General features: G+C 42.4%; 1 protein-coding gene across 1 annotated transcript in view; it reads left to right on the top strand.

The window, feature by feature from the left end:
* Positions 1-8,014: 8,014 nt before the first annotated feature.
* MAP1B (microtubule associated protein 1B) overlaps positions 8,015-22,771 on the top strand; it is a 96,055-nt gene continuing 81,298 nt past the window's right edge. The window contains exons 1-2 of the mRNA XM_077759969.1: positions 8,015-8,092; positions 16,088-16,189. The gene's annotated coding sequence lies outside the window, so the exon portion shown is untranslated. The remainder of the gene's footprint in view (positions 8,093-16,087; positions 16,190-22,771) is intronic.

Raw genomic sequence — 22,771 nt, 5'->3', positions numbered from 1 at the left:
TAAATTTAATGACATAATAAAATATTCTCCATGCCAAAATCTTTAATATGTAAAGTTAAAAAACAACTGGCAAGCTGAGAAAAAGTATTTGTAAGTCATAGGACAGAAAAAGACTCAGTTCTCTAATATCAATCAGTAAGAAACACCAAACATCCCAACAGAAACATGGGCAAAGGGTAGAAGCAGCCCATTCCTAGAAAAGGAAATGCAGATGGCCCTTACACAGAGAAAAGATGGTCTATGCCACTTATTATCATAGAAATGCAATTAAAATTACAGAGAGATATACTTTGTGGCCTAAATATCAGCAAAAATAAGAAAGTTTAAAAACACTTATATTGTGAGGAATCAGCAGACCATTCATGTTAGTGTAGAAGTACCCACTGGAACAACACCATCAGAGGGCACATTTTCAACATCTATCAAAATCAGAGACATGCATATCCTATGACTCAGCACTTTGCTAGGAATTTATCCTGTGGATAGTTTCTGGCCTATGGAGAATGACATCTGCAGAACCTTATTTACTGCAGCACTTTTATATTATCAAAAGATTGAAGTAATCCTCAACAGATGAATGATAAAAAATAGTAGAGTGATACATTATGACATTCACACACAATGGGATTCTACACTTTGGTCAAAAGGAATGGGGGTTGGGGGGAACGCCTGGGTGGCTCAGTCGGGTAAGCGTCTGACTCTCCATCTCAGTTCAGGTCATGATCTCATGGTTTGTGAGTTTGAGCCCCTCATCGGGCTCTGCGCTGACAGCTCAGAGCCTGCTTGGGATTCTCTCCCTCTCTCTCTGCCCCTCCTCTGCTCATGCACACACACTCTTTCTCTCAAAATAAGTAAGTAAACATTGTTTGAAAACGTTAAAAAAAAAAAAAGGAATGGGGATGTGCTTTGTGACCATTACATAAATATTTCGAAGATATGCTAAATGACAAAAGCAAGGCACAGAACAATGTGTTCGGGGAGCTGCATTTTAGCATAAAAGAAGGGAGGAGTAAGGCTCACTGTTTTCAAGAAAAAGCTCTGTATAAATTTTACTGGCTGTTTTTGCTCATGTTATTCCTTTCATGCAGACTGTCCTTTCTCCATCTCTGCCTATTGAAAAATATTTATTCCTATTCCAGGACAATTTCAAATATGTCTTCCTTTATGAACCTCTACTGATCTCCTGAATCAAATACTCTCTTGATTGAACAAAAGTATGAAATTATCAAGAGAAGGGTTTTAAGGTTTGGAGTGAGGGATCCTTCCTAAGCAAGACAACCCCCTATAATTTATAAAGGAAGAAGATGGATTTAATTTTATAAGACATTTACTGTTTTATATGGTCAAAGACATTATAAGTGGACTTACCAAAAATCTAACAGACTGAGCATCAGAGACTGGTGACAAAGGCAGCCAGATTCTATAAATTGTAGGAACAATTTATAGAACTAACAAAGACAAAACCATCAGTCCATTGGGAGATAACAGGGCATATTTTAAGGACAAATGCAGTCAGTTTAAAAAAAAGAGACAAGCAAATAAACAATAATCTATTTTAAATAAATATCTTTCTCCTTTAGTTGAGTAAAAAAAAGATATATACTATAGTGTGGGGAAACAGTCAAGGATGCGGTGGGAGTATATAAACTGCTAAATTCTCTTTGTAGGGTAATTTGGCAGGAGTCATTAAATGTAAAAATATGCATCACCTTCAACCCATCTATTGGATGTCTAGGCATCTGTGGTGAGAGATACATATATGCGCATAGAGCTACTTATAAGCATCGTCTTTGTAACATTATTTATAATAGGAAAAAAACCAAAGATCTCTTAAGGATCATCAATAGGGGAAAGCGTGGTTGAACCAAAATAAATTCATTCTGTGGTTACTGCTCAGTAATTTAAAAAATAGACTTCTTCATATTTGCATGAAAAGAGCTCCAAAGGGAAATGCCACTGAAGTACAATATGTAAAATGCTATTCTGCTTATGGCCCTATAATGAGGCCCACGCGGTAAGAAAGCGAGGCCAGCCTAGAGCCAGTGAGGAACGGAATCCTGCCAACATCCACGTGCTTGAGCTCAGAAGCAGATCCTTCTCCAGTCAGGCCTTTGGGTGGTCACAGCCCCAGCCAACACTTGGCAGGCCTGTGAGCAACCCTGAAGTAGGGAGCTCGTCATAGCTGTACCTGGACTCCTAACCAAGAGAAACCGAGATAATCAATATTGTTTTAAGCCAATAACATAAAATAGTCTTCTGTTTATGGAGGAAAAGCTATATATATAAATGTATATGTGCATATAGGGGGTAGGTGTGTGTCTCTGCATATACACAGAATATATATACATATATGTATAAAAAAGTGTGTGTGTGTGTATATATATGTACACATACATTATATACACATATGCACACAGTTTAGCTTAATAACTGTCATTATTTCTAGGGAGGGGAGTAGAAAAGGAGGAGCTTTAATTCTGCACTCTATATGTTTACAAGGTTTTGTTTTGTTTGTTGTTGAAAGCTGCTGATGAGAAGGACCCAGTTCATACAACTTGGAGAAGGGATTTGATCTCCATTAATTGGCCTCCCCGTGTGGAATTGTCTCCACTGTTCCACTAAAAGAAAAGAAGAGGCACACTCTGGGTCAAGAATGATTAAACAGAGATAAGTATGAGACATTTTCCTCTGGCTATGAGGGACACCACTGAATTTTCAGACACTTCTTTTTCTTTTTCTTTTCCTCAGGCTCTGTTAATTTTTCTACAGGGAACTTAAACTTTGGGAAGAAAGGCCTAACCCATACCGAGTAAATAAAGGCTGTTTCTTAACCCTTAAATGACATCTTGCTTTATATTCCATTCTAGGGTCACTTTGGTTTCAAACAGTAACACAATATTAGAAGCTCGTTCGATGTGAAATTTGCTCTCTTAGAGCCTTCTCTCTTATTCCTCTTCCCAACCAACAATTTGCTGCACTTGGCTTCCTTTAATTTGGTTTAATTCCTATAGCATGGAGGAAGAGTGTTATTTGGGACAGACATGGACTTTGAAGCCCGACATAGCTGGGTTTTCACAGGTTTTCTGTGATTTAGAGAAGATCATCTAACTTTTCTGCACGTCAGTTTTTCACCGGCCAACTAGCAAAATAATAACTTGTGGCAAAAAAAGAAATCACAGTGAAATTAGAAAATATAAAGTGAATATGATGAAAACACAACATATCGATATGTATAGGGCGTAGTCAAGGCAGGACTTAGACATGGATGGTCTTTATTACATATATGAGAAAAGAAGAAAAACTGATAATCAGTTGTCTGAGCTTCTCAAGAGGCTAAAATTGGAAGTAAAATAAAACCCAAAGAAATCAGAAGGAGTGAAATAGGATGACTAAGAACAGGATGGATGAAAATACACTTGCACATACATAAAATAGAAAATGATTAGCAACATCAAATGTAGTTTTTTTGGTAAAGATAATCAACATGGATAACCCCCTAGCAAGAATGAACAAGAAAAAAAGACAGAAGATACAGACTACCAAGATGAGAAATGTAAAAGAGACCTTAAGGCCACCAAAATGATGAATAACAATACCAACTTCTTAAGAAGTTTGTGAGAAGTCACTGGAGCAATATACTTGAAGCGCCTAGCACAGTAACGTGGCTTGTAGAAACTACTCATGTCCCAGTGTGCCGGACAATGGAGTACAAGTCACTGGTCTGCTTCGATTGAGCACATGCTCTCTGCTGGGCACTGAGTTGATGGTTATGTGTGAGTGTGAAGGGACAGACATGGTTCTAGCCTCCATAGAGAAGAGAGTTCAGTGGTGAAGACAATTTTTTTGAATTACATATAAAAATATGAAATTACATTGATGAAAGGGCTACAAATAAAAAGGGGAGCATGGAGCTGAGTGCATATAAGTGCACATAAAATGGTTAACTGACCTAGTAAGGAAGGTCAAGGAAGGCTTCCCTAAGGAGGTAATAGTTGAGATGCCAAATACAAGGCAAACAGACATTAACTAGTGAAGTTAACCACAAGCGCTCTAGGCTGGTGAAAGGGAGGGAAAGGTCTTGGTTTTAGAAATAGTGCACTCTGGGGCACCTGGGTGGCTCAGCTGGTTGAGGGTCTGACTTATGCTCAGGTCATGATCTCGCAGTTCGTGGGTTTGAGCCTAGCACATCAGGGCTCTGTGCTGACTGACAGCTTGCTTTGGATTCTGTGCTCTCTCTCTGACCCTCCTCTGTTCACACTTTCCGAAAATAATAAATAAAACATTAAAAAATAATAATTAAAAAGAAGTAGCATGCTCTGGGGACATGGGTGGCTCTGTTGGTTGAGCATCTGAGTCTTGATTTCAGCTTAGGTCATGATCTCACAGTAGTGAGATGGAGCCCCATGTCGGGAACTTGCTGAAGATTCTCTCTCTCTCCCTCTACTGTGTGTGTGCACGCTCTCTCTAAAATCAACACAAAACAAAAACCAAAATTAAAAAAAAAAAAGAAGTAGCCTGCTCTGATATTACATCATGTAGGTGAAGCTAGAAAGTGAGGATGAAGGGGCAGCTAGATAAAGATGGGGAGATAAACAGGGGCCGGACTTTGTGGGGCCTTGTAGGCCATGCTAAGGAGTTTGATTTTTGTTCTAAAAACAACATGGAGCCACTTAAGAGTTTCAGGCAGGGGTGAGTAACATGACCAGATCAGAAAAGATCACCCTGCCTGGTGTGAAGGATGGATTGGATGAGGGTCCCACTGGATATTTTGAAGCAAGTCAGATGACCATTGCTACTACACAGGACAAAACAACAATTATAACTATTGTTTATGATACAAATTAAACTGGAAATGGTTCAGTGATGCCAATCAATAATGGACTGGTTAAATGAATTATAGTAAAGACAATGCGTTACCATGCAGCGATAAAAGGGATGAGAAATATTAATCTATACTGTTACGAACTTATCTCTAGGATATACTAAGTGAAAAAAGCAAGATAGGAAAGTTGTGTGTACATATGTTGTTTATCTAAAAGAGGTAGGAAGGATATATATATATGTATACATATATAAAATAGCATTAAAATGTTTTTTAATGTTTATTTTTGAAGGAGAGGCAGAGCGCCAGTAGGGGAGGGGCAGAGAGAGGAAGACACAGAATCTGAAGCAGATTCCAGGCTGTGAGCCATCAGCACAGAGCCTGATGTGGGGCTTGAACTCACAAACCTTGAGGTCATAACCTGAGCTGAAGTTGGATGCTCAACCAAATGAGCCACCCAGGCACCCTTATATATATATATAAATATAAAACCATATAGCCATATATATATATATATATGGTTTAGACTTTCATTTTTAAAAGAGATGGGATGGGTGGGGACTACTTTTCTAGTTTGTAGTGTTACTTAACATTCTATTCTCCGTTCAGAGGCATTGGTAGTTATGCCCAGCTTGATGTCACCTGCACATTTTTAAAAATGTTTATTTAATTTTGAGAGAGAGATACTGAGAGAGGAGACAGAGAGAGAGAGAGAGAGGCGCAAAGATAGAGGGAGACAGAGAATCCCAAGCAGGTTCTACAATGTCAGCACAGAGCCTGATGTGGGGCTTGAACTCACGAGCTGTGAGATCATGACTTGAGCCAAAATCAAGAGTCACACGCTTAACTGACTGAGCCACCCAGATGCCCTTTGCCTACACATTTTGTGAGAATGGTTTTACTCCATTGTCCAGCAAACTGGGACAAAACAGGTATATTCATCAACCATGCCTTAAATGCTTATTATTTCAATCACAGTATTAGGTATTTACACCTTTCTTACAAAGTTACCCACACATTTATAAAGATATTATTCTCTCCAGTATATTAATGAAGAGGCCAAAGATCAAGCAGCAGAAGTCACTTGCCCAAAGTTACAAAGCTGTATAGTACCAGTCAGCATCTCTAGTCTGTTTTCTGTCATTATGTTTCTATTTTTCAAAGTCTGGGTGATGACTTTGGTGGTTCATGGTCATGGCATTTAATTGGGCTGACTCACACCGTAATAAAGCTCTTCTGCTATTTCCATGCAACCTTCTGTTATGACATGGCGAACAACTCAGTTAGGTAGTAGTGTATCTTCACACCTCTCTGACACTTGCTAATCTCTGTTTTTAACCTAGAGAGAGTACACTTCAGGGTCAGAGTCTTCAAATAACAGTGTATAGCAGAAGTTACATCACATTATCTTATTTTCATTACGTTTATTCCTAGGTATACCTCCTATTTACAAGTCTTATTAGTGTTACCATTTATATGGGAGCAAAGAACTTCATTAACAAATAAACCCAAGTAAAAGGAATAGACCCAAAGATAATTATTACATAAATTAAAGTAATGGTGGTTCAGAGAGAGGGAGGATAATCAATAGATTATGGCGGACTCCAATAGCTGACCTCTGGGAAACAATGTTCCTTACCAGAACCCACCTCCCAATTATGGGCTTTGGTGCTGCCTTTACCTCCCTAACAGAAGGTGAACGCCTTCTCTAGACCAAGAAGCGATCTGTTACTCTCTCACCTGGGGACTCATTGTCACTGTTCACTGGTGAATGTGGCTCACCAGTGAGCTTGTCACAGACTTCAACTGCTATGGGCCAGATGGTATCTTATTCCCCAGTGATCAGACTGGCATGAGAAAGGAATCATAGCCTTTGGCTGCCTACCAGGTCTCTCATGCCCTGGTGTCAGGAAAGAGCTAAGAGCACAGAGTGTATCACCAATAAGTCATGTTGGTTAATAGGTAAGACAATGGGCTAATTTGGAAATCTTAGCATATCCAGGTGATTTTTTTTTTTTTTTTTTTACTAATATGCTTTCTAGTGTTAAAAACTATACTGACCAGCCTAATTTCCATCCAGTCCTCTTTCTTAAGTCTCTAATCTCTCAGTCTTTAATAGTAGGTAGATTTTGTCCCTTCTTTACCACCATGACTCCTTTCCTGGGACAGAAGCTATATTCAGTAGATCTGTGAGAAATGGCTGTAGATGGGCTGCCTTTAAACATTTTAATGTGTTCTAAACACAAAGGCAGTAAAGATTCCCAATGCTACATATATTTTTAAAGACAGCATTGTCACATGAAATAATTTTGCCTGTGTGTTCCCTAGGGAACTGAAAGTACATTATAGTCACTGCAATCCTGCTGGGGTAAAGACAGTATCTTCTCTTTACTCTTTGTTATGCCTGATGCTATCTGTTCGGCATATTAAGAAAAGAAATCTGTATCTAGAAAAATGCATCTGTATTCCTCTTCTTTTCCGTGAGTACCATGAAGCCAGTACTTTTTATTTTTTACCTTTGGGACTTGGCAGAGTAGTGTCCAAAGCCTGAACAATACTAGGCATACGTTTTGCATTTTTGATGTATTAAGTCAAGGTGGTAAATATTGGTAAATACGTCTTCTCAAGTCCACAAGGTCAAAGAAAAGACAGGTTCCATCTTCCTGGGCGGCGTACCCTCAGCACTACGCCCGCTGTGCTCCCACAGCACCTGAGAATCTGGTTTCATCACAGGCGGGGACACTAGTCAGAGGCCTGACTTGTGCACCTCGTACAAGGTAAATATCTCCACGGTGATAATGGAAACCCATCCCGTGCTCCGGCACAAGCGGGGTGGGTGCCTGCAGCAATGGGTGTGTGGGGGGTGTAGATGGGGAGTGTTTTCTCCCTTCACCGCTGCAGCGGGGGCCCTTAGGGTCCCCCAGGCCCTTGACTCGCGGCCCTGCCCTGACCATTGTCCGCACACCTCTTTCCTCCAGCTTCCGGGCCGCGGGCGAGATGATTTGCTGCAGATGACATCAGCCCTGGGCCAAAGGCTGGAAGAGCGGAGGCAGCCACCGCGTGAGGATGTGCCGGGTGGTCCTTTCCTCCTCCTCTTCCTCCTCCTCCCGGCTNAGCCGGAGCCGTCCGGCAGCATTGCCAACCCGGCGGCATCCACCTCGCCCAGCCTGTCGCATCGCTTCCTCGACAGCAAGTTCTACCTGCTGGTGGTCGTCGGCGAAATCGTGACCGAGGAGCACCTACGGCGCGCCATCGGCAACATCGAACTCGGTAAGAGGCCCTGCGTCCCCAGGGGACGCGCTCGAGGAGACTGGCAAACGCGACCCCACCCAGGGCGCGACGGCTGCCCTCCTCCTCTGGCGCGCCCCGCACCCCCACCTCTCCCCTCCACCTCCCGCACTCAGTCCGGACTCTTTCCTGGGCTCACTTGGGAGAAAAATGTGAATTATTAGATTTGGGACCCAGTGGAAGAGTCTCTCCTAACCTTGAGGGATTTGTCATCAGGCTAGGTCTGCAGATCCTGGCTGGCCACCGCCTCTCCTGCTAAATGAAATGCAGGTGTCAGAGGAGCGGCGGCCACAATAAAGCCCAAACCGCAGGGAGCAAGCGGGGGTGGGGAGTTGATGCAGACACCCCATTCAGTCCTCCTCTGTCACCCGCAAAATGCGGGGACTCCCCTCTTCCCTTTGCGGACAGATCCGAGGCTGAAGCACCATGTGCCAGGGCCCGCATGGGAATCATTCTCAACACAGCCACCTCAGTCCCAGAGAAATGCTTTTTCGGGCTTAAAACCTCCCGATCTGTTCTTTACTTGCGATGACTAGGCTAGTCCTGGGGCCACGCCCGTCCCCCCCCCGCCCCCCGCGAACGCAGNCCCCCCTCTGCCCGCCGCACCTGCCCCCCGCACTGCGGCGCCCCCATCGGGCGCGGTCTGCCGGGCGTGCGCTTCGCCAGGGCCCCGGGCTTGGTGCTGCGTACCCCCACCTCTCCCTCAGCCCTGCTTTGTTGCGCTCTAAGTCCTCCCGAGCAGGCACCTCTGGTCTCAGCCTCTGCTTTCCCCTCCTGTGTCCCAGACCTCCCCCTCGTCCGTGACAGACGTCGCCAGGTCCCTGCGCAGCCCCTGCCCGCGCTCTATTCTCTTGGGGTGGTGCTGAAGCGTTTCTGCCTGGAGACACCGGCTGGTGGGCGTGGTGCAGTCCGCACTGCGGTCTCTACGGCAGCCCGAGGCGGACAAAGGGCGTTCACGCAGCCTTCGCTCCCCGCTCCCGGCGCCCCCCCCCCAAAGACGAAAGAAAGACCTTATTTTCGATGAAAAAATTAGCGCTTGTTTTCTCCCTCTGCATTTGGAAACGGCTCCTTGTCCCCAGAACAAAAGGCTGCAGGGTGGGGCCTGGAGTTGCAGACCTGGTTCTTTTGTTTAACTTTAAAGCACTGATTTTTTTCCTTTCAGCTTAAAAAAAAAAAAAAGGAGCAGAATGCAGTCGTGTTATTTTATTCGGAAAAAAAGTCAAGAATAAGAGATTCAGTACTGAAATGCCTTATTTGAGCATCTCAAAAACCCCTTCATTTTCAACGATAGGCCTTTAATCTGATCTTGGTTTGCGCATTTTCTCCTTGGAAAATTTTATACGTACTGACTTTGGGTGTGGCTGCTCTATGAATCAATGACTTTGGGTAAAAAACAATTACTGTCCACACCATTGCCGGGGAATAATCCGTTAGGAGGTGGCTTGCTATCTATAAGATTTTCATAACCACCCAATGTGGTGCCGGGAGAGGCACCATCACCCCCATTTTAGAGATGGGGACCCAGAGAGGCAGGACCCATAAGAGGATCCGCTCAAGGTCACGTCATTCACAAGTGACACAAGTGCCAGCATTGCACTGCCACTGTTTTTCTGGCCCTGTCATGATGCTAGTGCAGGGCAAGCCAACATCAGAGGAAGATCAGACACGTTTTTTCCCAGCTAGTCTTTGTCATCCACTTGTGGGCAGCACCCCATGCAGGGAGGTGTTTCAGCAATCACATTCGACCACAGTTATTTTCCTGCTTTGTTATTCTGCCGGTCACCCTTTCAGTACCCCATTCCTGGGGGGGGGGATGGGGGGGTTACTCAGTCCTCTTCTGTTTGTGGAAAAAGATGCCTCCAAGTACTGCTATGAAGTGCTGTCTTTACTCCTTTTCACACTAGTAGCATGCAGTAAAAAAGTTCAGAATTGTCTTTTTGACGTTAAAATGAAAAAATTATTGAAATAATACGTAGAGAGGAAAAGCCACAAATCCTAAATGAGGAGCTCAGTGAATTTTCACAAAATGAACACATCTGTGTCATCCAGATCCAGAAACGGACATTACTGGAATCCCAGAAGCCCCCTTATGGTCTCTTCTCAATCACTGTGCCTTCCTGATTTGTAACTCCCCGATTTGGTCAGGTTTCTGCACAAAACTCCTCCAAAATGGCTGTATTGATCCCATTAACAATCAATCAAGTGGGGGAGCAGAGCCATTTCCTCACTTGCAGTAACAGATGCTGCTTCTCCTCTGGAGATTGCTCTCCTGGGTCCTGGGATCTCGGATGCAGCTCAAGCTACAGGGCCTGGCGGTACTAAGTGGCACTGCTCCGCTAGCTTTTCAGACAGGCTGGGATGACTTAGCAACAGGGCAGGCTGGCTCTGTTTCCCTGTGCCTGACACGCTGCTGCCTCCGCCTGCAGGTCCCAGCTGGGCCTCCTCCAGAGGTCACTCTGATACCACTGCTGTTGTCGCTGGTGCCTGCGGGCCGCGTTGTGTGAAGCGAGATGGAGATGCTCCAGGGGGTTCGGCTTGGATTGTGCGCTGCTGGCTGGCAATGCAGTTCAGCATTTGTTACGCTTGCTTCCTTTTTCCCCTTTCTCCCCTTTCGTCTTAAACTGAGGCTCTGTGGATTTGGAGACCGTGGTGACTTGCAATTTTGCCCCCTGGTTACTGAGCGTTCTTTGGGGAGCCTAGAAAATAAAATCTGTTGGAAGATGGTGGTAATACAGTAAATTCACAGGCCTGAACATCCCGATGTGTCTGCTTAGGAAATGCTTTTTGAAACTGAGGAAGAGAGATGGTACCTCATTTTGTCAACTGTATTCAAAATGTACCATGTAAGGTTTGGTCATTTCTTTTCAAGTCTGAAACACTTGGACAGTCTAGCTTCATTTTGTTAGTTACGCAGTTTTATGCTGGACCACTGTTGCTACCACCACATGCCTTCCTGGGCACCTATTTCACCCTCTTCCTAATTAGCCCCCAACTTAGACTTAATAGCCATTGCCATTTTTAGCAGAGCCACACTTCTCCAGTTCATTTAAGAACATAGACTACATGCATCCATACCTTGTGAACTGAATTCTAGAGCCTTGTGAAAGGAGTTTGTGCTGCTTCATTTTATTGCTTTACAGGAATCAAGACATAGAAGGCATACTAAGTGTCAGTTTGGTGCTTTCAATTACTGTGAAATAGTCTAACTTTCCACTAGTTAACATTGGGAATCAGCAAGATTTGTTTATACACATGTATAAAAAGATCTGTGTGTGTAACATCTACTGCCCTGAATTTTTAGATGTAAGTTTAGCTGATATTGTAATTGTGTGATGTTACTTTATTGATTGTTTTCAGTTCAAGATGGCTGAGAGAATTAATTAAGAACCCAGGAAACATGTGAGGTTTAGTTTTCATTTTATTTTTACAGGGAAAAACCAACACATGGTGGAGGTTAGAATAAATGTTGTGGAGTGTTAAATTTATTATGTTCATCTTTATGCTTTTCAAAGTCAAAAGGCAGATGGATTTCTGCTTGTACAGCTTAATTGGTATTATCTAGTAAGGGTTCTGTGATCCATGCAGAAATCCAAGCCAGTCCCCAAACTTAAGGTCATTAGATTGATGATTCATGCTTAATCTTCTCTAAAGGCTTACTTTTTAAAATAAGTTCTAACTTTTAGACCAATAATGGTCATAAATCACATCTTTTATTTGTTTCCAATGTGGGATGCTATCAGAAGACCTAAATGATTTATCACCAATGCTTTGAAGTGATGACTTCTATGAGAGGTATTTTCTGCATTATACACAACATATATATTATGAACATCAAGTTGTTGGCTTAAAAAAAAGAAAAAAGCCAATTGAAAGTTTGGTCAAGGGGAAAAAATAGGAAAACTTTGAGAAATAAACCTTGAATTTATCTTTTTTTAAACGTTTATTCATTTTTGAGAGACAGTGTGAACAGGGGAGGGGCAGAGAGAGAGGGAGAAACAGAATCGGAAGCAGGCTCCAGGCTCTGAGCTGTCAGCACAGAGCCCCATGCAGAGCTTGAAACCACGAACTGCAAGATCATGACCTGAGCCGAAGTCGGACGCTTAACTGATTGAGTCACCCAGGAGCCCCTATCTTTTTTTCAAAAATTTGTGTTTCTTTAGTTTATGATTCAAATCTGTCTTCCGATCACTTTTTAGCATAGTTTTACAAATAGAATCTTATAGTTAGGTTTATCATTTAGGTACTAGCAAAAAAATATTCAAAAGACTATGGATCAGAGGGATCAACTAAAAAAAGTTCATAGAAAGAAAATCAACTTTCAAAGCACAAATAACTGTCAGCTAGAACTCATGTGCCATTTCAACATGTATTGAATTGTCATTTTTTTTCCAATTTATTGTCTCTTTTAGGAATACAGATTTTAGTCTTTACATGGGAGGTGCTTTTTAAAAATTGTTGACTTTATTAAATAATGATGTAAAATGCTTACACGATTGCTAACTTGGCAAGATATAACCTGTATAAAGTAAGGGGAAGTGGTTCCTCATTGTTCACCCTGTCTTGTCCGGTAATGAACGTACACCCACCCCTCTCTACCTCCCCTCTCCACCCCCCCTCCCCCAGCACAACACACACAACCTTTCATTTCTCCCTTTTCCATCTGTAAGTTTTATGTGCACTTTAGTCTCCCTTTTGTGCACTGCTTTCCCCTGGATTCAGAGAACTGAGATGGAAAGATCATTTGTTACCCTCAGTTACCTTGGCTGGAGGACTGGCCTGAAGACAGTGATGGTACCCTCTTCCATGGCTGGGCAACAGCCCCAGATTAGGTGGGAGAGTTCTCAAGGTGCTTAGCCATAGGCCAGCTTCCCAGGAGTGACAGATGTCCTCTGGGCCCAGAAGTTTAATAAATGGAGGTTGACCTCCATTTGGTAGTTCTGTTCTGCCCCAACTTAGGTAAGCCAGCAAGGGGCACAATCTTCATAGAGTGCTGGGGATGTAAAGGCTTTGGGAAGTTTGAGCTGGAGCATTTGGGGGCATTTTTATAAAAAAGGCTAGGAATTGATCTTGGCCTCCATAGTATCCATGAGAGACCAGGATGACTTGCTTCTGAAAGCCTCTTCTGAAACTCTTTATCAGCACCCTCCTAGCCCTCCTACCAGGAATTCAGGGATGGAAGAATGTAGCAAGAGCAAAAAAAGATGTGGGGCGCCTGGGTGGCTCAGTTGGTTAAGCATCTGACTTTGGCTCAGGTCATGATCTCATGGTCCATGGGTTCAAGCCCCGCATCGGGCTCTGTGTGGACAGCTCAGAGCTCAGATTCGGTATCTCCCTCTCTCTCTCTGAAACCCCCCCCCAACTCATGCTGTCTTTCTCTCTTTCTCAGAAATAAATAAAACATTTTAAAAATTTAATAAAAAAATAAATAAATAAAAGAAAGAAGATATTTTTCTGTCCTATGAACTTTAGAGGGCCCACTGTTGGCTTCATCTTAGGCCCAGAGTGAAGATATACAAATCTACTCAATGCAATGTGAACCTTCTTTCAGAAATACTGTTTCTCTTTACTAGTATTATCCAGTAGAAGGTACAAAGTAATTACAAAGTATGTTATTTCTAAAACTGGGATATTAAGTGTTCTTGTTCCCAAATTTTCCTTTCCAATTAAAATAACCTTCAAATCCATTGTAGCCTTTATTTTGTAAGTGGTAGTAGTGACTTATACATTGTTAAGGCTTAATTTGGCTAGAAATTGCTCCTTTGAAAAGAGAACCTTAAAGTTTTTGTTTCATTGGCGTTGTAAAAATGAGAAATATTATTTTTATGAACTGTTTCCTAGTGTAATTTAAAAATTAACTTCTAACCGGTCTTTCTGTTTTGTTTTGTTTTTCCTTGCTAAATTATAAATCATACAGCTAGGAGTTTATGAAATACCAAGCAAACATTTAATTGCACGTGTCATGACGAGTTAATTGAAGCCAAAGGGAAAATGGCAAACAACAATGTAACAGCAAGTCTACCTAAAACCCAAGATGAAGTCATTCAAATGATGTAGCAATTTGGACATAACCTAGAACAAAGGCAGAAGAATCATATGAATTTAATTTAAATACATATGTCTCCTTATTAACTTAGTGACCCAGCTTGACAAGCCGGGAGGCAAAGTGGAGCTCAGACCTGGAGCAAAGAGAATCCACTTAACAATTACTAATTAAGCAGCTCAGACAGGAGCTAGACAGTTGTTCATACTAGCCGAGTATATAGTGTATACATTGAAGTAAAATATTCTAATGAATTCTGGCCTCTCAACTTGTCAAGCTTTCTGTGAAACAAAAAGAACCCATTTATCATTTCTGCACCAAAAAGATCTGCAAAATCTCAACATGCCTTTCGTGTTAACATTTAAATACTCCATTAGCACAAATGCAAGCTGAGGCTGTTGATGTTTCCAGGGAGACCCATAAAATTCTCCCTTATAATTTAGCCTCTCTTTAGGAATGTTAACTCTTCCACACCTGAATTCATCCCATTTATTGTATGATAAATGTCTGCCTCTATTCAGTGGACAGCCATCTATGAAAATATTCCTTATAGTAGAAAGATGCTTGGTGTATAATCTGAAGATAGTCTAGATGTGCAGTCAAGTGAGTTTTCAGAATCTTTGTGTGATACGTTTGCATGAATACAAGATACACATATACATATGTATATGTATGTATGTATGTTGTGTGTGTGTATATATGTATACACACACACACACATACATAGTTTCTTTGCAAGGTAAGACTGAACAAGATATAAATGGGGGTAAATACAGATAAGCATTAAGGATATACAGGTGTTTAAATAATGCACTGCCATTTATACCCCCACGTCTGTTTGAATGACTAATGACCAGCAAAAATGATTAAATGACCTGGTGTTTATTTAGAGATAGCTCATCATCTGTATTTTACCTAGAGGGTCAAGACCCTGCTTTTAGAAGGTATGCAGTTAATGACTGCTGTCCCAGAGGTTTGTTCCTGGCAATTGAAGGTGCTCCATGCAAGGGTACAATCATGGATACTACATAATGGCTCTGCCCTGAGCTACCTATTTGGGAAAGTATAAAAATACATAAAAACAAACAAACACACACATTCCAGAGTTTTTTGGTTTCCCAGTTTTTCCTGGCTTGGTCCCCAGTTCTCGTTTCTTCTGTGTCCTCTGGGCCCCCCTCCCTCTGGTCACCCCCTTCAGAAAGACAGGAAGAGGAGGAGATGAAGGAGGTAGTGCATCCAAGTTGCTCTTACCCCGGCTTCCAAAGAACTACCCCACTAAGCTTGTCCGATAAAATCAGGCGGAGAGGACAGAGAGGTGAAGTCTTTAAGACTGGGGTCCAGTCTTATGACAGATCACACAAATTTTGGATTGATATCTAGGAGTTGGGAAACTCAAGTCAAAATGAGGGGGGTAGAGAAAAGAAACCATATGTGCACACAAACTGCATATGCACACTGCAGAAAGTCCCATTTGAAAAACAAAGACCTGGACTTGAATTCCCACTTCCCCACACCCTCTTTCTACATTTTCTTGCCACCTACAAGGGGACCATGGGAAAGGTTGAGATTATCTATCCGTTGGCCTCTTAACTGCTACAGAACTTACCATCTTCCTGTCCTTTCTATTCATCCCCTCCCTAGAGTAAAGCCTGTCATTTTCCTAATAACTGTTTTCTTTACCCTCCCAGAAAAGCTGCATTTACGTTTTATGAGGGGCACAAGTTCAATCCACACTGCTAGTTATCCCTCTCTTGTGGCCTAGGACAGAGACCTCCCCAGCCCTCTCTTTTTGTGGGCATCCACTGCTAGCCAGCAAGCTCTTCAGAAAAGAAGTTTCCACATCCTCCCTTACCGCCTGAGAAATGTCACAGTGATGTTTTCCAAACCACGCTGAAATGACTAACTGGAACTCTGTCAATTCTCTTCTCCCTCCTTAGGAATCCGATCATGGGACACAAACCTGATTGAATGCAACCTGGACCAAGAACTGAAACTTTTTGTGTCTCGACACTCTGCAAGATTCTCTCCTGAAGTCCCAGGTGAGGCTTTTGTTCCATACGAGTCAGCCTAGACTTTTTGAAAGGACCCTGGAATAGGCAGATGACTTGGAAAGCTTTGCCTGGTGCATCGAAAAGACTTCCTTATTGCTAAAGGTTTCCTTGTATTTGTTATTATCAATAAGGTTAGACAGAAGCAACATTTTAAGAAAATCAATTCTGAGTTATCACTGTGTGGGTGATCTGTTTTGCAGATTCTTAGTGAAAAGCTTTAAAGTTCTGGGGTACGTTTTTTTTCTATCCCAGGGCGCTCTGTGACTTCAAGGGATTGCAAACTATTTAAATATTAATTTCATTCAAATAAATCTAGGAATATAAATTGGATGCCCCCCCCTGCGCATGCCACAACCTCGTTCCCTCCCTAGAAAATGGGAAACATCTCCATTTCAACATGAAATAAACCTCATCATTTCATCATTCCATTATTACCCACTTTTTTTGGTGCAGCAAAAGAAATTCCAAACTGCTGTCAAAATAGCCTTTCTTTCAGGGGTGGAAAAGAATTCTGCGGAGGAAAGGTAAGGACACAAAAATCTGTTATATGTGGAAACGCTACCAATAGCCAGCTGCCTCACTAGCGATGTACTCTGACCTGTGCCTCTAGGCCTGGGGATATAGTGAGACTCACCCACCTTATCTTCCTCTTGTGAGAGTGGCCCATCGGACTCCCTCTTGGTCACCTTTGAGGATCATGAGCAGACCCCAAACCACCAAACTTGGGTTTCTCAAAAGCTCTGCCATTGATCTATCAGGGACAACTGTATTGCATTTCATTTCTTGGATATCACTTAAATTTTATGTAAAGTGATGAACACTCTCTTCTGTCCGCATGATTCTGTTGGACGATTGCTAATTTTATTGGCATTGATACAAAGTCAGGAATGGGGTTCAGTCTCCCCCTGCCCCCATTGATTACATCATATTCCATTAGCCTTGGACATAGCAAGATTTGAAACCATTCTAGAATGTCATTGCTTCATGAATCACACTTGGCTGCAGCAATATGCCCATGAGACTATCCTAGTTTTTCACTTTGTGATATTAGAATAAAATCCCATACACTTCAGTTGTCCAAATGAATTGTTGCTTTCAAGCATGGAATTGAGTCAACGTGCTAAGAAAAACATAGCGAGGACTAGTTCATTAAAAGCTAACTTGCTGCAAAGCCACATGAAAAACCAGCTTTTTAGCTTTGCTGTGAGGAAAAAATCAAACAAACCAGAGGATGATCCAGAGATTATCAGACAGCACATGATTTGCTGAAGTAAAGGTACAGTACGTGGTTGCTTCTTGCGTTATTGCATTGTGTTATGTCTTGCACATCTCCGTAACTTTTAAAAACATCTTGCACAAATAAAAATAAGAAGTGCCCTTTTCAACAAGTATGTTTCAAAATATAAAAGGCAAGTTTTAATTTTTCTCTGTAGATTTTCTGGCTTTCTTATATAACTGATTGTAAAGCTAATTTTTTATTTTATTTTTTTTTGGTAAACAAATCATGTGATTGCGATTGTGTTCATTCATCCTTGGATTGGCTTTGTGGAATGGCAGCTCTGTATTCCAAAATGAAAGGCTACCAGAACCACTAAAGAAGTTACCATTTTTGGACCGAAGATCTGAGATTAGTTTTGTGGACAAGGAAGGTCAGGTTCTCCAAGTCACCACTTTAGCCCAATGTACCCTGTTCTCCCTCCTTCTCCTGCTACACCTGGGTAAGGGTTGGTTACCCACCTCGTCGTATCAGTGCCGCGCTAGACTCTCTGTCTAGAGATGGGCCTCTGGACGTGTCGTGATCCTCCCATTCTTGCCGACCCCAGATTATGACCTTCCCCTTGAAGCCTAAGAGTGCAAGGTGCAGGGCCGGGCCTCCATACTGAGGACTGAACATCTCTAGAACAGAGCCACTGGAGTATTGCCTTTGTGTGGGAAGCGTTCAGAGTGGCATGAAGATTTTTAACCAAGACGATAGATGATGAAAGCACAGTCAGATTCAGTTTCAGGTAAGTGCATGTGTTTTAGAGAGAGGAGATGTTACGTTAGAGGACACGGATGCAAAAGTGGGGTGAGTAGACATCACAGGATGATCATTGGCTTAGACCCAGTGAAGCCCTTAGATTTTCCTGAACAAACTGGAAAGCTTTAAGGGGAAATTTGAAGTCCGTTTTTAAGTGGGTCCAGGTCTAGCGATCTCTTGCCCACACACTGAAATTCTGTAGAAGCTAATGTATGCATTTCAGGCCTCCTAAAATGGAGCCAACTGAACCTCTCTGTTCAGTTTCAAGATACTAAGTTAACCTAGAGGCAAGGAACATGATGAAGGATGGATTCATTAAAATAAATAAATAAATAAATAAGTAAAGCCATTCAGCCAGTCAGTTGCAAAGTACTTAAATAGCACCCACAGTGTGCTAGGCACTATGGGGTCAGGGTGGGTGAGTAGAGTGATGAACAAAACCAACAGTCACTATTTTGCTTGTGGGAGGGGGGCATCCAGCAGTCACATGCGGACTAGTATAACCTCCAGTGCGCTGCACTAAGTCTAAACGTTTTTTTAAAAGTTCTATCTATCTATCTATCTATCTATCTATCTATCTATCTATCTATTGTGAGAGACAGAGAGAGAGCAGAGGAGGGCCAGAGAGAGAGGGAGACACAGAATCCAAAGCAGGCTCCAGGCTTCAAGCTGTCAGTACAGAGCCTGATGTGGGGCTCAAACCCATGGACTGAGCTCATGACCTGAGCCGAAGTCAGACGCTTAACTGACTGAGCCACCAAGATGCCCCTGGTCTGATATTTTTTTAGGCTAGCCGAGTTACAGTAGAATGCTCATTGTCTTCCCTGACAGAAATAGATTAGGAGCTAGGGTTGCTTTTTTTGTCTATTTTACATTCGCGTTATACCCTTGTTTTTAAGAATTGGGGATGACTCAGGAAAGAATGGTGACAGCCTCCGATGAAGCTAACAGATCACACAGGTGGCATAGCCTCATTTATTCTCCAGGACTAGTTAACCCCTTCTATTTGTTTTTAAATATGATTTAGAGATTCAGTTTGGCTAACTCAAGACCACTCTGAAAGATTTAGTCATCTCAAACAAGTATCTTTTGAGCAGGAATCTGAAACATGAGTGCTTTCTCTCTACAAGGTGGGGATCATATAGTATGAATGGTGAGCTGGGGGCTCCCTCAGCTCTCCAAAGCTGTGTATTGGGATCCCTAAGCTCTCCCCAGCTCTGATATACTGTAATTCGTGGAATGGTCAGTCATCTGGGTTACCTTTTACCCTCTGGAAGCTGTTGCAGCATTGACTTGCCTAAAGAACATTCAGGAAACATCTATTGTATGCCAAGGGCAGGTCCGTTGCTTCCCCCTGTTGGCCACGTCTAAGCTTGGGTCAAGCAACACTAGGTGGCTTGAGAGAAAAGGTTAGATGGTCCATCATCAATGCTCTCCAGTCTTTTACTCAAGTAAAGTGCAATAATTGAGTCTTTTCAAAATAGAGTAATTGTTTTGTTTCCTTATATTTATGAATTGAAACACTAAAAAAATATTATTTTTTATCTTATGGCATGTGTTTTGTACCTTAATCATGTTGAGTGAGAATCATTTTTTAAGTTCCACCACAAAAGTAGAGCTAGGTTTACAGTGCTGTGTAGAATTTATTTCACTCTCTATTCTTATTTGCTTGTTTGCCTAATATTACTTTAGATCTCTTATAAAATAGAGGAGGATCTCTCCTGGGAGATACAGGAAGTACTTCATGATTATCTGTGTTAGACAGACATCATTTTAAAACAGCAAACAACAAAGGGCGCCTGGGTTAAGCATCCAACTCTTGATTTTGGCTCAGGTCTTGATTTTGAGTTCAAGCCCCACATCGGGTTCTGTGCTGACAGCGCACAGCCTGCTTGGGTTTCTGTCTTCCTCTCTCTCTCTCTCTCTCTCTCTCTCTCTCTCTACCCTTCCTCTGCTTGGCTCTTTCTCTCAAAATAAGTAAAAATAAAAATAAAAACTGAAAAAACCCCCAGCAAACAAGTACAACTTTATCCCAGGGCAAGGGACACCAGACTGAAAATTAATTTCAATTTTCTTTTTTCTATCATTTGCCACTTCGATCTGCCTGTCAAAATAGTTTTAACAATTTGATAACCCAAATCCTCACTGGCAACATAGCATAATGATTAAGAGTAATGATAATTAGATTCTGGACCTAGCTTACCCACGTTATTTTTTGTTTATTTATTCATTTTGAGAAAGAGAGAGAGTGAGAGAAAGTGAGAGTGAGCGAGCACGGGCACTAGTTGGGGGGAGGGCAGAGAGAGAGAGAGGGGGAGGGGGAGAGAGAGAGAGAGATGAAGTGATCAAACTCAAGAGAACTGTGAGATCTTGATCTGAGCTGAAACTTAAGGGTCCGTTGCTTAACGGACCGAGCCACCCAGGAGCCCCTAACCTACCCGAGTTTTGATCCTAGCTCTGACCTTTATTTGCTGTAGGATTTTGGGCAAGTTATTTAATCGTTCTAAGCCTTCGTTTAAGTGTCTGTAAAACAGGGAAAGTCACTTCTACCTCCTAGAACCTTCATGAGGATCAAGTGAGTTAATGTGTGTAAAGATCTTGAAACAGTCCTTGTTGTATGGCAAAATTAGGTTAGTGTTAAAATTGTCTCTCTTGTTGCAAATCTATTTGAGTTGTGTATTTGTTGATTCTTATTATCTGTGGGAAAAACTGGCCCGAGATAGTGGCTCCTTTTTGTAAAATAATATTAAAATTTGTATCAAAGATGTTTTTCAGAGAAACAATTGCCTTCGTCTTATCAGAAGACACAAAGCTGCTGGTTATGGGTCAGGGTCAGTAACGTTGTAGGACTGAGTTTAGGAAGGTCCTTTGAGCATGAGAGCAAAGGGGAGGCAGTAGGGGAAGGCGCTGGCGTCACAGAACCTTTGGGCAGCGCTGGAGACCATTTGTAAAAGGGTTTGTTGGTGCCGAGGCCAAGATGCTGATGTGGGTGAGGGCGCTAAGTGTGTTTTTTGGCTGTGACACCCCACCTGTGGGTAACTCCTTACCCTCCTTGGTTCTCTCTACTGCTTGGTTCTCTCTCTTCCTCTCTCCAATCAACAAGTGACCACAGCCTTTGCCAATTTTAAGGAGCTGAGATTTCTGGTCGTTTATTTTCCTAGTCAACTGGATAAGTAGTAAGTCTTTGGCATATTTACCTTTTGTCAGTAGTTTTAGAATTCCCAGATCCCAAGATCCCAAAGATCTTCATGCAGATGTGTTTGGGTGGTTCTGCTTAAGAACCTTCTCTCTGGAAGAGGAATCGTGGCTGAGCATTCTTAGGTTTGTGCTGCAAGACTGCTAAAAATATCTGGCCTCTTAGATTGGTTTCTGATGAAGAATTAAAATCTAGCCTTTTGAGTTTAAGTCATGCGAATCCTCTACTCCCTTTGACATTAATGAGGCAAGGTTTTACAATATTTGCCAGGAGAATGATAAGAAAATGCTTAAATGCTCTCAGAAGAGGCCTGAGAATATTTTTAGTTGCCTTCTCACTTAGTCTAGACTTGCATGTTTAGTCTGTCGTTGCACAGAATTATAGCTTAATTGTATGTGCCTAGAATGCGTCAACTGCTCTATGACAGTGAGTAATGAATGTGTTTTCAGCCCCGTTCCCAACCTTTAAACAATAAAGCGCACAAATATACGTATTTAGTTGTATTCAGGAGGCTGACTTAACCCTCAGGGAACCTGTGATTTCAGAGGGAAAGCAAATTCTTCCTCTTCCTTCTCTCTCTCTCTTCCTCTCATGTTGCACACACATAGGTACAGGCACTTGCCCACAGGCCCGCAGGGCTTGTCTTTTCTCATGGTACCCTCATCCATGATTATGGGAGGAACTGTGGAATGAGAAGAAAACCACAGAGAGTCTTATTTTGTTGAAGCAACCAGACCTCTGTTTAACATCCATTGAGGTCAATGTGTGCGCCGGGAAGGGAACTCCCATTTTCATGCAAACCACCGGCCTTTCTCCCTCCTGCCCCCTGCCCTCAGCCTTCCCACCCGGTTGTGTTTGGGGGAGAACTGGCGGCCCCTCCTGCTGCCGCCTCCCGCTCCACTGCTCCCATTCACGCGTCGCCCAGAGCATGGAGCATCCAACTGCCGGGTTCCCCCCACCTGCGTTTATTTGAAACAGTGAAAGGGTCAAACTTTCTGGGAAGAACCAGAATTTTGTAGTGCATGCAACACAAGGTAACTCCTGCAAGGTTTCTATTTGGCCTCAACTTTGCAATTTGGGGATGTTTTATGTTCGCATATCCTCACACGCTAGTGTGATTTTTTTTTTTTTCCTGGTGGCAGTGTGGCCAACAGAGGGGAAGAAAATGGTGTTTGATTGCCATGTTCATGTGCCTTTATTCCTCAGGGCTCTTAATGATGGCTCATTCAGACCACCCTGGAAATACCTATTCATCTCGCTTTTTTTTTTTAGAGTAAAAGGGATGTTTTACTCTGCCGACTGTAATGGTTTTGAAGCAGTTCCTAATGGGCACCGTGAAACCACTCAACACAGA

This window comes from Crocuta crocuta, unplaced genomic scaffold, assembly GCF_008692635.1.
Source record: "Crocuta crocuta isolate KB4526 unplaced genomic scaffold, BGI_CrCroc_1.0 scaffold503, whole genome shotgun sequence".
In the NCBI taxonomy this organism is placed as follows: Eukaryota; Metazoa; Chordata; class Mammalia; order Carnivora; family Hyaenidae; genus Crocuta; species Crocuta crocuta.
Note: the sequence above shows the minus strand (reverse complement) of the source record. Positions and strands in the feature narration are given on the sequence as shown.